Source organism: Strix uralensis, chromosome 19 (genome assembly GCF_047716275.1).
Source record: "Strix uralensis isolate ZFMK-TIS-50842 chromosome 19, bStrUra1, whole genome shotgun sequence".
Taxonomy (NCBI): Eukaryota; Metazoa; Chordata; class Aves; order Strigiformes; family Strigidae; genus Strix; species Strix uralensis.
This window is the reverse complement of record NC_133990.1, coordinates 5,964,525-5,976,536: the sequence shown is the minus strand read 5'-3', so window position 1 is coordinate 5,976,536 and position 12,012 is coordinate 5,964,525. Positions and strand designations below refer to the sequence as shown.

Here is a 12,012-nt window from a genome sequence, read left to right as displayed (position 1 = left end):
CAAATCCTTTTGTAACAGTTGTTGTATTCATTACTCTAAGCCCTGTTATCACAGCATCAGGCAGCAGAAACCTATGACAGGGTGCTTTCCCCAAACCCTGTTGTGGTGCGAGGTGGCCCTGTGAGTTTGGGATGCCCGAGCACGATGAGCTGTAAGAGGAAAGTATTTCATCTATCCAAGCCTGCGAGAACAGAAATCTCCTCCAGAGACATCCCCCCTGTCCTTGCTTCCTCTGCCCTGCACACTGCAAAAATGACACCTAAACTTTAATAAAGACATTCAGAGTTTCCATCCCTAATCTTGCAGCCCTTTGTGGGGTGGATGTGGCATCTCCCATGCTCCTACCCTGCAGCACCAGGAATGGGGGTAACAGGGACAACTCACGCTTGTTTCAAGAAGCAGAGGTTTGTCAGTACGAGCCGGGAGTCTCCCTGAGGTGCTGCATGACTAAGACTTCTCTAACGCTGCCCACACCTCAAGACAGTGTTTTTGGGCTAATGAGCTAGAGATAAGACATTTAGACGCTTCCAGCCAGGCAGGGTGCCCGGAGGGACCAGTCAGGGCTGTGCATGGGCTGATCCTGGCTGGGAGCGGCAGGTTCGTGTCACCGATCGTAGGGCAGAGGCGGAGCTCCCTGGGGAGTGCCTGTGCCTTGGGTGCGACCCACACCCTTCCCTCCGCCTGTGCTGGGAGCGTCACCGTGCCGGCCATGCTCTCCTGGTGACACACATTTATGCTTGGGCTCTGCCTTCGGTTATCCCAGTCCCTTTGCCAGGCTGTTACCAATAGATAAGATTGTTCCCCTCCACAAACCGTTCTGTCTGGGAGGTTTCTGTTGGTTTTGGGGTGCTGATCCCACAACATGTGTGCTATTATTGTGCTGCTTTTGTACAGAGACGAAAATAATTTGATTCAGCCATTCAAAATATTGTTATTAGCTACAGACAAATCAGAGCTAGTTAAATGTGAATATTGTTCCACTAGAAAACGTTTTCATCAAAAATTATTTTGGGGAGGAGTCACTGAAGGAGATGTAAGGTTTAAGTGAGAAGAAACCTCACAATTTCTTTCTTCTTTCTCTGTGTTTTTCTTCTGCTTATTTATCTGTGGAGGTTTTTTAAAGGTGTTTTCACTGTGTTGCATAAAAGCCCCTCCAGAAAGCCCTGATGCAGTTGGCTGCTACTGACTGATTGGTGCAAGGCTGGGCCTAAGGCAACGCTGCCAATTCTTATCAGAGCTTTTTCCTCTCCATGAGACCCAGACTGATGCTCACGGACAACCTTGGAGCTAAACGCAATTTTGACAGAAACCACTGCTGCAAAATACGCAGAGTTCAGCAAGCCGCTTCCGAATCTGCCGCAGCTTTTGGGACTGGGTTCCTCTTCCTTCTGGACTTGTCTCTGCCCCCGTTTGCATTTCCGTCAGCTGGAAAGGGCTTGCACAAAAATCTGCTTGCTGGCAGTACAACGCCCACAGGCAGCTTCGAATAGCATCGATTCAGATACTAATTGCAGGCTGCCTGCTGCCTGCCAGGGCGCTGCCTGCTGCAACTGCAGCCCTGTGATAGATGGCAAAGTAGAGTGTAAGTGAACTAGGGAAAGCAAGAACATAGTTAAATGAAATCGATGGGCTAATTAGATCTGATCTGCGTGAATGGAGTTCTGGATGGCAGCCTGCATCCCAAGCTTTGGGTGCTGAGCCTGTTTTCAGGAGCACACAAGAACCCACCTGACAAAAGGGGTGTGCATGTGCGTGCTGTGGCCATCACAGACCACGTCCCTAGAGGGTAGTTTAATTTTTTTGCCTAAGCAGGGAAATCCTGTTGTTACATGACTGAATAGCTCCATGTGTGGATCTCCATCCTTACCTTTAGATGCCATCCACTGTGCCAACACCTGAGACATGCCTATGGGGACAGTGTCATTCTGCTTCCCATACATCAGTATCAGACAACTTCCCTCCATGACAACCATCTTAATGTCAAAATTCTTGTGCCACACATGGGATTCAGTCGTGAGCGATGGCCATGACCCTGCACAGGACCTGTAAAGATCCCAGAGCCTGGGAAGGTCCAAACCCCTTCAGCTTCCTGGGGGTCATGGTGGTGGTTAAGCTTTGGTGCAGCAAAGACCGTAAAGGCAGGTCAGAGACAGTGGCGTTAGTGATGCTCCCATCACTTTGGTTGAAGCGTGGGTGATGTTCCAGGGCTGCAGCTGGGCCAGCAGAGGAGGCTTCCCCTGTGGCAGGTGTGTGCTGGGCAGCGTGCAGGGCCTGCTTTCGCTCTTCCTATGGAAGACCAGTTTTGGGGACCACTTGGCACAGCCCAGGTGATGGCCTCACATATCCAAGTTGGCCTCAGTGCCACCTTGGGTTAGCAGAGACCTTCCAATCTATCTCTGTGCCATGGAGGGATATGTGAGTCATGTAGGGACAGCCAGGGTGTGTCTCCATGAGCATTACTGAGGGCCTTGCCCTTGCTGACACTCTCAGCTTTCTCTTATTTTGCCTGTGACACACCACAGTCATCCCTGGAGAAGATCGTGGCTGGAAGCCAAGGTGGTGTTGGGTGCTGTGTGGGAGTGCTGGGGTGGAGCCGTGAGCCCTGCTCCCTCTGCCCTGACCCTGCTGACAGTGTACACCTGAGTACCTTGAAGAAGCTGTGTCAATGCAAAACATGTCTGCTTCTGCTCTGGAGACAAAGATCTCTCCCCATATAAAGTGAGAATCATGCTGTTGATCTGCTGCTGTGAAGCATGGGCAAAGAGAGATGCAGAGTTTACCAGTGTCTGCGTTTCTGGGTGGGTCAAGGGGGTGGATGCATGCTTGGCACTAGGCTGTGTGCACATCAGAGGGGAGAGTGGCACAGGGTTTGCACCTCACACAGGGAGAAAAACCCCTTTTTGCAGTAATACTGTAGATAAGTAGAAACCAAATATGTGTCTTTTTAACCAGAGTCTCTTCAGTTATATTAGGAGTTGGGGCTTTATAATATTTTCCACTCTGAAGTGCATTTCTACATGCTTTCCATTTGGGATTCCTAAATGCTCTGCAGACGATCTCTCTCCAGCCTCTTGAGGCAGGTAACTGTGTTAGCGGCTCAGAAGCCCCCAGCTTTTCCCCTGATCTCATCTCTGCAAGCAGCTCCAGTTACACCAGAGACTGGTTCTGCTGGGACTCCCACTGTGTTTGTCGTCAAATAGATGTGTTGAGGGCATGGCAGGATCGGGACCTCCGACACCCACCAGATGAAGCAGCTCACTGTGCTCATGGGAAGATGCTGCCTTATATGATGACATTAAATGCACAGAGGATAGAAGTCTTTCTGATTTAACCTCCTCAGAGCTGGATGTTTCATCCATGTAACCCTTCTGGACTCACTCTATAGTCACTAGAAGGAGACCAATACCTCTACCCATGTCTTAGACACCTGCCAGGTATCTCCTGGTGGACACTACCAGTATGGGAGATGTTGGGGACTGGGCCACCAGCTGACACAAGAGGCTTCACTGCAGGTGGCCCAAGGTAGGAGCGAGGAGCCCCACTCTCCCACCAAGGGCTGGCTAGGCAGGGCCCTGTCCCTATCCCAGAGGCTGTCCCAGTGGAGCCCCATGCCACCCCTCCCTCCCCATCAGGGCTAGGGATGCTCCCCCAGCTTTGCCGTGTCCTCCTTGCATTCCAAGAGTCGTTTTGCTGGCAGAGGCCATGTCCCAAGCCCGTTTTCGGGATGCCATCCATCATCCCTGCTGCTGGCCTGGGTGTCTCGGCGGGAACACGGGGCTGGAGGCTGGGACAAGAGATGCCTCTTCTCTTGGGCCCCGGGGCCCTGCAGGAATGTGCTAATTGCTGCTGGAACAAAAGCTGCTTCTGTGCGGTGCTGTGCAGGGCTCTGCTGATCCTTCCCAGGCCCCGCACGAAGGCTCCCAGCGGTTTCTGCCGTGTGCTCTGCACACACTCCTAGCATATTTGCAAAGGACTTAGATTTATCTTTTCTCATGCTGTTCTACTTAAAAGGCATATTTGGGGCATGCCAAGAGCTCGCCTGGAAAAAGCATTTCCTCCTCTTTTCAAATACAGAGAGCTGTTCACTCCAGTCTACCTTGAATAATGCTACCTGAAATTTCAAGAGGTTTTCTTACAAAAAAGTACCCCACACTCCCCAGCTATTTACTGCTGTCATGTTTACCAGGCTCCCTGGCGTCTGATGGTTCAGCAGCACTCCTTGCTCTTTGATATTTTTTTTTTTAACCTGCATTTTTTGCCGAGGCAGCGTTATTTCCCTTATCTATGCACCAGCGCGTTCAGGTTGGTCTGTGCCTCTCCTCTCTGCTCCGTGGCCCGGTGGAGATCAGACGCAGTGGGTAGGGCTGTGGGTGCCCTGAGTAATGACACAAGCATCCCGCAGCCATGTACTGTGATTTCCACAGGACCACGGAGCACTTCAGCAACCTGTTTTAATCCCCCAACACCACTGCTTGGGGCGGTAAGGAGCAATTTAGTGGCAGCTTTCTGGAAATTAAGGGATGCAAAGAGAAGTTAGGGCGATGCAGCGGCTTTTCCCAGGGAAAAGGAGCAAAATCACATGCGGGTTGTGGCAAGAAGGACGGTTTAAGTCACCCTGTGAAGTTTGTGCCAAAGCACGTTGGATGTGGCTCCCTTCCCAAGCACTCAGACTTTTGCATTGTGGTTCAAAATGTAGAAGGCATTGGTTGCAGAAAGCCACATATATGGAAATAAAGTGAGTGCATGTAGGAACCAGGGAGTTGGCCCATGGGTACGTGGGCTGGTGGCTCAGATGGGGGCACCCACACTTTCAGGGCTTCTGCGAGGGGCTGGGAAAGGGCTGGCCATGTTGGGCAGACAGAGGGGTCTCTGGGGAGGTGCCTGGGCTTAGACAACAGGAGAAAACTTCTTGATATGGATGAGCCCGCTCTGTGCCAGACCCACCATCCTGGGGCTCTCAGAGTCCCCCCAGGTGCTGCTTCAAGTTATTAAAAACCGCCTCTGCGCAGAAATAGGCTGCTGAGGTTTGAATGCGAGAGTCCTGCATAAATCTCTCACCATGGTCCCCTTCGCCAGGATGTGCGTCCTCGTGGTGGCGGGGGGAACGGGGTGATGCACTCTTTTGTTTCTCTGTTTAAAAATCCGTCGAGCCAAGGCAGAGGCCGGGCAGCCGCGGTGTGGGGAGTGCTCTGCTGGAAATGTTTATCTGAAGTTCCTGAAGAGCACGCTGTGCGGGCAGAGAGGAGCTCAGCCAGGGCAAAACTACTCTCTGCACAAGAGGCAGAAGTGACATTGGCTCTGGCATTGCTCCCGAGCTCTTACGGTGTGTTTTGTACGTACGTTGGCACTTTATGAGCCCTCAAAATAAGCTGTCTCCAGTCCCGAGATTAGGCTTTATTGCAGGTGGGGCTCATAGCAACGTCTCTGTCTGTGTTTGCCTAACAATGTCCATCATGTTTTTATTTGATTAGAATCTTGCCGAAGTGTGGCCATTAGCTTTTACATTTTTCATGCATGTGTCAGCTCCCTTTCTCTTTTTGGAAGCTTTCCAGGGAAGGGTTTAGCTGTTGGGAAGAGCAGGGCTGGGGCACTGCCCCTTGTCCATCGGACCACGTTGCCTTTCAGCAAGCTCCCTGGCACCACAGGGTGCAGCCCTGACTGTGTCCGAGTGAAGTTCTGTGCCAACATTTCTGTTTTCATAGGTTGCTTATAAGAACCCTTAGATATGGTGCTCCTCACCAGGTTTAGAGCCGTGCCCCAGTTTGCAGTGCAGCCCCCCTCGACGTTGCAGCCTCGCTGGGGCTGTGCTGTTGGTTGCTTTGGGAGATGCAGGCATCTTTCTGCCTGCAGCAAGGCAGAGGCTGCTTGTATCCTGCCTTTGCTGCAAAATGTGGTTTTCCTAGAGGCAGCGCAGGATTGGGCCCTGCCTTGTACTCCATCCTTGTCTCCATTCTCAGGCTGGCTGGTCACCAAGCAGACCTGTGCGGGCAATGTGTCCCATTGCGTGGGCTGCACCCAAACCGACCCACTCGTGGAGCGTGGCTCCCGGTTCTCCTTTTCCTAGGATGAACGCAGTAATGTCTGTCAGCAGCTGGAATATGCTGCAGAAAACCAAACCCGTGCTTAGTTCCTGCAAAGATAAAGATTTAGCCCCGGGATGAGAAGGAATATCACCTGTGCCGGGGAAGGGGCAGAATGGCGACGTCGGTGGGATGGATGGATGAGTTGTACATCAGAGCTGGTCCTGGAAGGCACCAGCCTGGCCTGGCTTCACTCAACCTGACCCTGACAAATGCAGCATGATGTAATTTTTTATTTTTTTTTAAGTGCAATGTCTGGCTCTTGCTATTAGGGAGCTTTACAAATGGCTGAGGCTGACAGGCAGGCACACAGGTCACTGCTGAGCTGTCAGGCCCAGGGGAGAGCATGTACCTGGTGAGAGGGTCCCTGTGCAATGTCTGAGCTCTGCACCGTTTGTGCCTGGCTTGTTCGGTGATGCTCAGGGCTCCAGGGTCTGGCATCCTCCAGCAAAATCCCATCTGCCCCTGGTGTAGCCCAGGGGAGGGTGCGGAGCTGCCTTGCAGCTTTCCCCATCCTGCACACTGGCTGTTGTACAGGTGCTTTTGGAAATGTCATCCTTGGTTCTTACGGGAAGTTGGTCTTCTCATTGCAGATGAGACCCATGTTGTGGTCACAGGCAATGGGCTGCCAGGGGTAAAATACACCTGAAAGGCAGCTTGTTTCGGAGGCAGTGGAAGAAGGTAGCTCTCTGAGAGCCAGATATCAATAGTTGCTGGGAAAAAAGAGCATTTTTGTTGTTGCAGAATGGGCTGTAACGCACAGGTCCGTGCGGGATGTTAGGGCCCTCCTGAGAGAGGGCAGGGGCAGGAGGACCTGTGTGGCTCTGCAGAAATGAGTCCCAAGGCCCACCTGAGCCCTGAAGGAGACACCGAGATACCTCCTGGCACCCTCAAAAGATTTGGCCTTCCTCTTGTCCATGGGGTGTTTCCAACAAAGTGCATTTGCTACAGAAAATTCTTTGAAGTCAGAGCCCTGAGCGCCAGGTGCTGTAGAACACCAAGAGTGGCATTTTCAGTCACTGCAACTAATTAGTTGGCAGTCCTGCTCCCTTCAGAGGTGGCTTTCATCATCTTTTGTATCCTCAGGATCCCAACGTGCAGCAAATCCCTCTCACTGACTGTGCTCTCTCTGCACTACTTTTTTTCCCCATGTCTCCCTGCGAAATCAAAGTATTCAAAAGACCTCACAGGTGTGTATATCTATCTGTGTATCTATATTTACATATTTCTCACCATGTTGCATCCAGCACAGTCAAGTCACATAAAAGGCCCATTTGCATGATTTGTTGGTATAGAGAAGTAGAGATTTTGCCCGTCAAACCTAGCAGAAGTTAGTTATTTACTCCAGAGTAGCCCATGGAGAAGTGAATGGGGATAAAATTGCTCTGAGCCTCTCAGTAGCCTTTTTGTGCCAACTTTCAGGATTGGAGTATGAGGTTGGAAAAACATGGTCTCAGTTTCTGTCTTCATTGCTTATCTGTTGGCACAGCGTTTTAACATCAGGAAATAGAAGATGGGTGAGAGTGTTTTGGGAATGAGTAGGATGGGACTGTATCAGTTATTAAAGCTACTGAAAAATTATTCTCAGTATAACTTTCTATATGAAAAAGCAGGTTAATTGAACTTGAGCCATGCAGTAGAAATGTGCTGATTCCAACAACATTCTCCAGCAGCAAAAAAGAAGTTGAAATATTTTGTTTGGACAGTATCAAAACTCCAGCAGAAGCAGAATGTTTCTGTTCTGTCACTTAAATTAATTTCATGTAATGTAGGCCATAAATTTTAATATTATATTGTCTTTATAGATTGTATAATTCTATGTGCATGTAGTGCATAATTTAAGAAATGCATAGGAACGAAAGGAATAATGAAAAGAGTCCCTGAACTGAAACACTGTAATGGCCCTAAATTGATTGCTGGGAGGAAATGTTGCTTCTTGGCAAACACAAGAATTCTAGCTTTTTATGCAGAATCGGAATCAATCTCTCCCTTAAAGTCAGGATTTCCCAAGTAATGGAAATTGCAGCTCCCAGCCAACTCAGCTCAGGATGTAGTCTGTGTTAATTATTCATCGGAGTCGGATATAATAAGAGATAACTAAGAGGAAATCTGGGATAACACCACTGCTTTACAGTCGTCCCATCCCCAGGCTGGCCGGGGCAAAGGGGGATGCCCGGCTCGCAGGGGCTGGGGATGGACGGGCTCCTCCGATGGATGAGCACGGTCTGCTGGTGGAGGGGGTGGTGGGGGACGGACCCCGTGGGGCTGGAGGACGCTGTAGCTCTGCGTGCGTCCACAGAGACCCAGTTTGAATGCTGCAAAACTCTGACGTGGGCTGAAGAGCCCAACAGCTCGTCGTGGCTCTTGGCTCTTCCTTGCAAAGGTTCAGCCTGCGGCTGCTAAAGCAATAATGGGGCTGCTGCTGCCAGAAGCCAGAACTGGCTTTCATTTGCTTCGTTTAGCAAAATACTGAAATCCTCATAGAGTGTGCGTGCGTACGAGTGAGGTAGCAGCAGTCAGTGCCGTTTGCACAGGGGACCCCAGGAAGGGTGTGTGTGGTGGTTACTCACCTCAGCTGGACGTTGTCTGGTGATGGGGAGCACGCGGGAGACACCCACAGTCTCAACATGCTCGTCCTGCTCAGAAAGAGGCAGTGGCATGAATTTATTTTCAGCGTTTCTGGAAAAATTGCTGCTGGAGAGGGAAAACATGGAGGAGGGTAGGAGTAAACCCCAGGGCCCCCCTGGTACCGCGCAGTACCACGTTGTGGGGTCGGCACCGAGGCAGCTGCGCGGGGACCGGGAGTGGCTTCTGCAGAGGAAACACGACGGTTTGATACAGCCCCCGTGGAAAGAGAGCTGTTTCCTTGGTCCAAAACTTGCTGCCTCTACGTTCCTGCCATCTAGCCATTCTGAAGGAAGCTAATTTGATTTTATGGTGAGCACTGAGACGTTTGGGTTTGTTCTTTTCAAGCCCCTGGATCTTGGAGTCCTGTTGCTACGTCAGCATCTCAGCTGCTGTATAAAACCAGTGACCTTCCCAGGTCCTTGGGATAACAAAGTGAATACATATTATTTTATACTCCAGAAATCTTACTGGAGACCACAGTTATTTTGGCATTCAAGACACCTTTGAACATTTACTGTGCAGCCCTGTGGCAACCTGTAGCCCTGGGGGAGACCTGCATTAGGGAGGAAATGTGTGTTTCATCCTCGGTTTAAGCTCTGAGTGTTTTTATCTAGAAGGAACAGAGTTGCCTTATTGCCCCAGGATGGGGCAGGAGAGCATGGAGGCTGCAGTGGGACAGCTTGGTCCAGCCTGGAGGCAAAAGCATGGGTGGGACTCTTTTCTCCAGCCTCCTGCCTGATCTCTGCAGGGGCAGGGGACCCGTGCTGGGGCAGCAAACACTGCTGTAAAGCCGTGATGTCCCCAGGGTCTGGTCCCAGCTTTGCCTGGGAGCTGCTGCTATCAGATTCACCCACTTGTAAGTGATTCCTGGTCCAGGAGTGATAATTTCATGAGAACTTTTCTGATAATTCTACATCAAACTTGTATTCACCTTGAAAAAATAGCATCTTTTGCATCAGCAGTATCTTCCCAAAAGCGTTTCAAGGAGGAAAACAACTTCAGGTTTCTAATAAAGGTCTCCAACATCAGCTGAGCAGGTTTTATTTTCATTTTTCTTCTCCACAAAAGTTTCCATTGTGTCTAAAAGCTGTTTTCTGACAAAAAAAGGTTTTGATGGAAAATATTTTACTAAATCTATTCGAAGCTGATACAGAGTGTTGCCAAGAAAGAGGGAATAGATACTTCTGCCGTGGCAGCTACTGGGCACATTAAAGGAAATATCACCCGACATCCCAGAGCCTCAGAAGGGTGGTTGGGTGGTCCTGGTGCTGGGGCAGTGGGGCCAGGCACATCACAGCCCCTGGTAAAAGTTAAGCTAACAAATAAATCTTCTTCACTCAGCCAGAATATAGCCTTCAAACTGGGGTGAAGCTTTCTAAATACCGTTTGGCATGTTTTCTTTAAAGGAAGGAAGGATCTTAATTCCAGCATTCCAACCCAAAATAGATGTCTCTAAGAATAGCCCTTCCCCATGGCGGGGCAGGATGCTGTCAGGAGGAAAAAGGGTCGGGGGAAACGAGAAGTGCTTTCCCTAAATAGCCAGGCTGTAATTGTGAAGTGATGGGTTTCAACTCTGACCACGGGTGATCGCCCCTGGAGCATTCAGCCCCACTGAGGTGGCTCAGAGCTGCCGATGGCCCATGGGACCAGGGACCAGAGCGGCTCAGTGGCTCCTTGGGTCGGTGGAGCTGTTTCTCAGAGACCTGCCGGCAGCCCTGCAGTGGATGTGCGTTGGTGTCCTCCACCCCGCTGCCGTGGGAGCCCATCGCGCCGCCGGGGAGGGTGCGCACCCGCAGTGCGGCGTCCCGGCACAAGGAGAGTGTGCCCCAGCCGTGCTCGGTCTGTCCTGGCAGAGAGAAGCGAAGGCGTCCCATGGCAAAAATGAGGTTGGGCGGCGTGACCTACTGGAGTGTCTTCCACCGTGAGTTACCCTGTGATCAGGTGCTACCAAGCTGGAAGGCTTTTGTGCATGGCTGTGCATGTCCGGGGTAGGGAGGACTCTTGTTTCCATCTCTTTTGGTTTAAAAAGTGCAATGCTGGAGAACCCCCAGTCCCATGAAGTTCAACAAGAGATTGGATGGATGGAGTCTGTAGTGCCACCCCCTCTTCCCTAGAAAATATAGCTTTGCATCATTTGAACAGTTTTGACTTTAATATTCCCCTTTTGGGGCCACATTTTCTATGCAAATATAAGGTTTAGAGAGGACTCTTGGAGTGAGAAGTAAGTTTCTCCTATAGCCTTATGACACCAGGAATTGTGGCTTTAAGAAAAATACTAATTTTCATGGAAGTCCTAATGAAACAATAAAAACTGACAGCACAGGCAGGTCCTTCCGCCCTCATTTCCTTTCTTTCAATGCTGGCAGCGGAATTTAAATCTCCCAAGTTATAAACAGTCTCAGATGCTGAGAGCTTAATATCTCCTGGAGGTGCAAGCTGTGCCTTCCCAGTTCCCATACATCATACCTGTTCCTGGTACACCCCGCCAGGAGCTGTGTTTGAAGCTTTTCTCTGTGTGACACTGGTGTCACGTTTGAATTGAGCTTTTGCCCAGAAGTCAATAACCGGGCTCAGGTGATACTCTAAATAGCAAAAGTTTTTCAGGACCATATGTCAGACCTTCAATATCATGATACTGGCTTTACAGAATTGCGTCTGTAAAAAATAATATTTTGGGGGCTGCCATGTGCCTGTGGAGGGTGTCATTTGTCCCAGTTCATGTCTAGGGCAAGTGTCTCCATGCGAGCTGGTTGTGCAGACTCCCTTGGCACTCAGTGGGCAGAAGAAGGTGATTTAGGGGTAGAATCATTCCCTGCCGTGATGGTATTAAAGGTATAGGAAAGTGAATGAACTGCCTCCACTTTTATAGCCCAGCTTTACAACTGAGATGATTTATGTATTCAGGTGGGTTTAAAAAATGTTGGCCTAAAACCAGGCAAAACCCACTGGGTTTGGCCAATTACTCACTTTGTATTTTGGGCCCTTCTCAAATAAAACTCAAGGTGGGTGTAACAAAACCACAAAAACCCAAATCTGAAAGATAGCTTGCACGAAACCCTGAAAAGCCCTCAGGAGCTGAATCTCACGGTCCGGAAAGAGGGAAAAATAATAAGGTGGAAAAATGTGAGCTCCACCAGGCTGCAAACCTGAAACTCTTTGGTGCTTGTTTGTGAAAAATCAAGCCAAGGAGCTGAGCTCCTGCCAGTATTTCTGCTGCGGGAAGGGCTGGTCCAGCCTGAGCTGCCTCCTTCCTGCTGCTCGCACACACCAAGGAATAAACCCTCTGCAGAGATAAGAGAGGAAG

General features: G+C 50.2%; 1 protein-coding gene across 2 annotated transcripts in view; it reads left to right on the top strand.

Annotated features, from left to right (window-relative positions):
* The window catches only part of TEKT3 (tektin 3), an 84,491-nt gene that overhangs the window by 49,753 nt on the left and 22,726 nt on the right, over nt 1-12,012 (top strand). The window contains exon 1 of one of the 2 annotated variants that reach the window (XM_074889023.1): nt 10,475-10,629. The exons of the other annotated variant lie outside the window; for it this stretch is intronic. The gene's annotated coding sequence lies outside the window, so the exon portion shown is untranslated. Of the gene's footprint in view, nt 1-10,474; nt 10,630-12,012 lie in introns of those variants that run through there. 2 annotated transcript variants of the gene reach the window in all.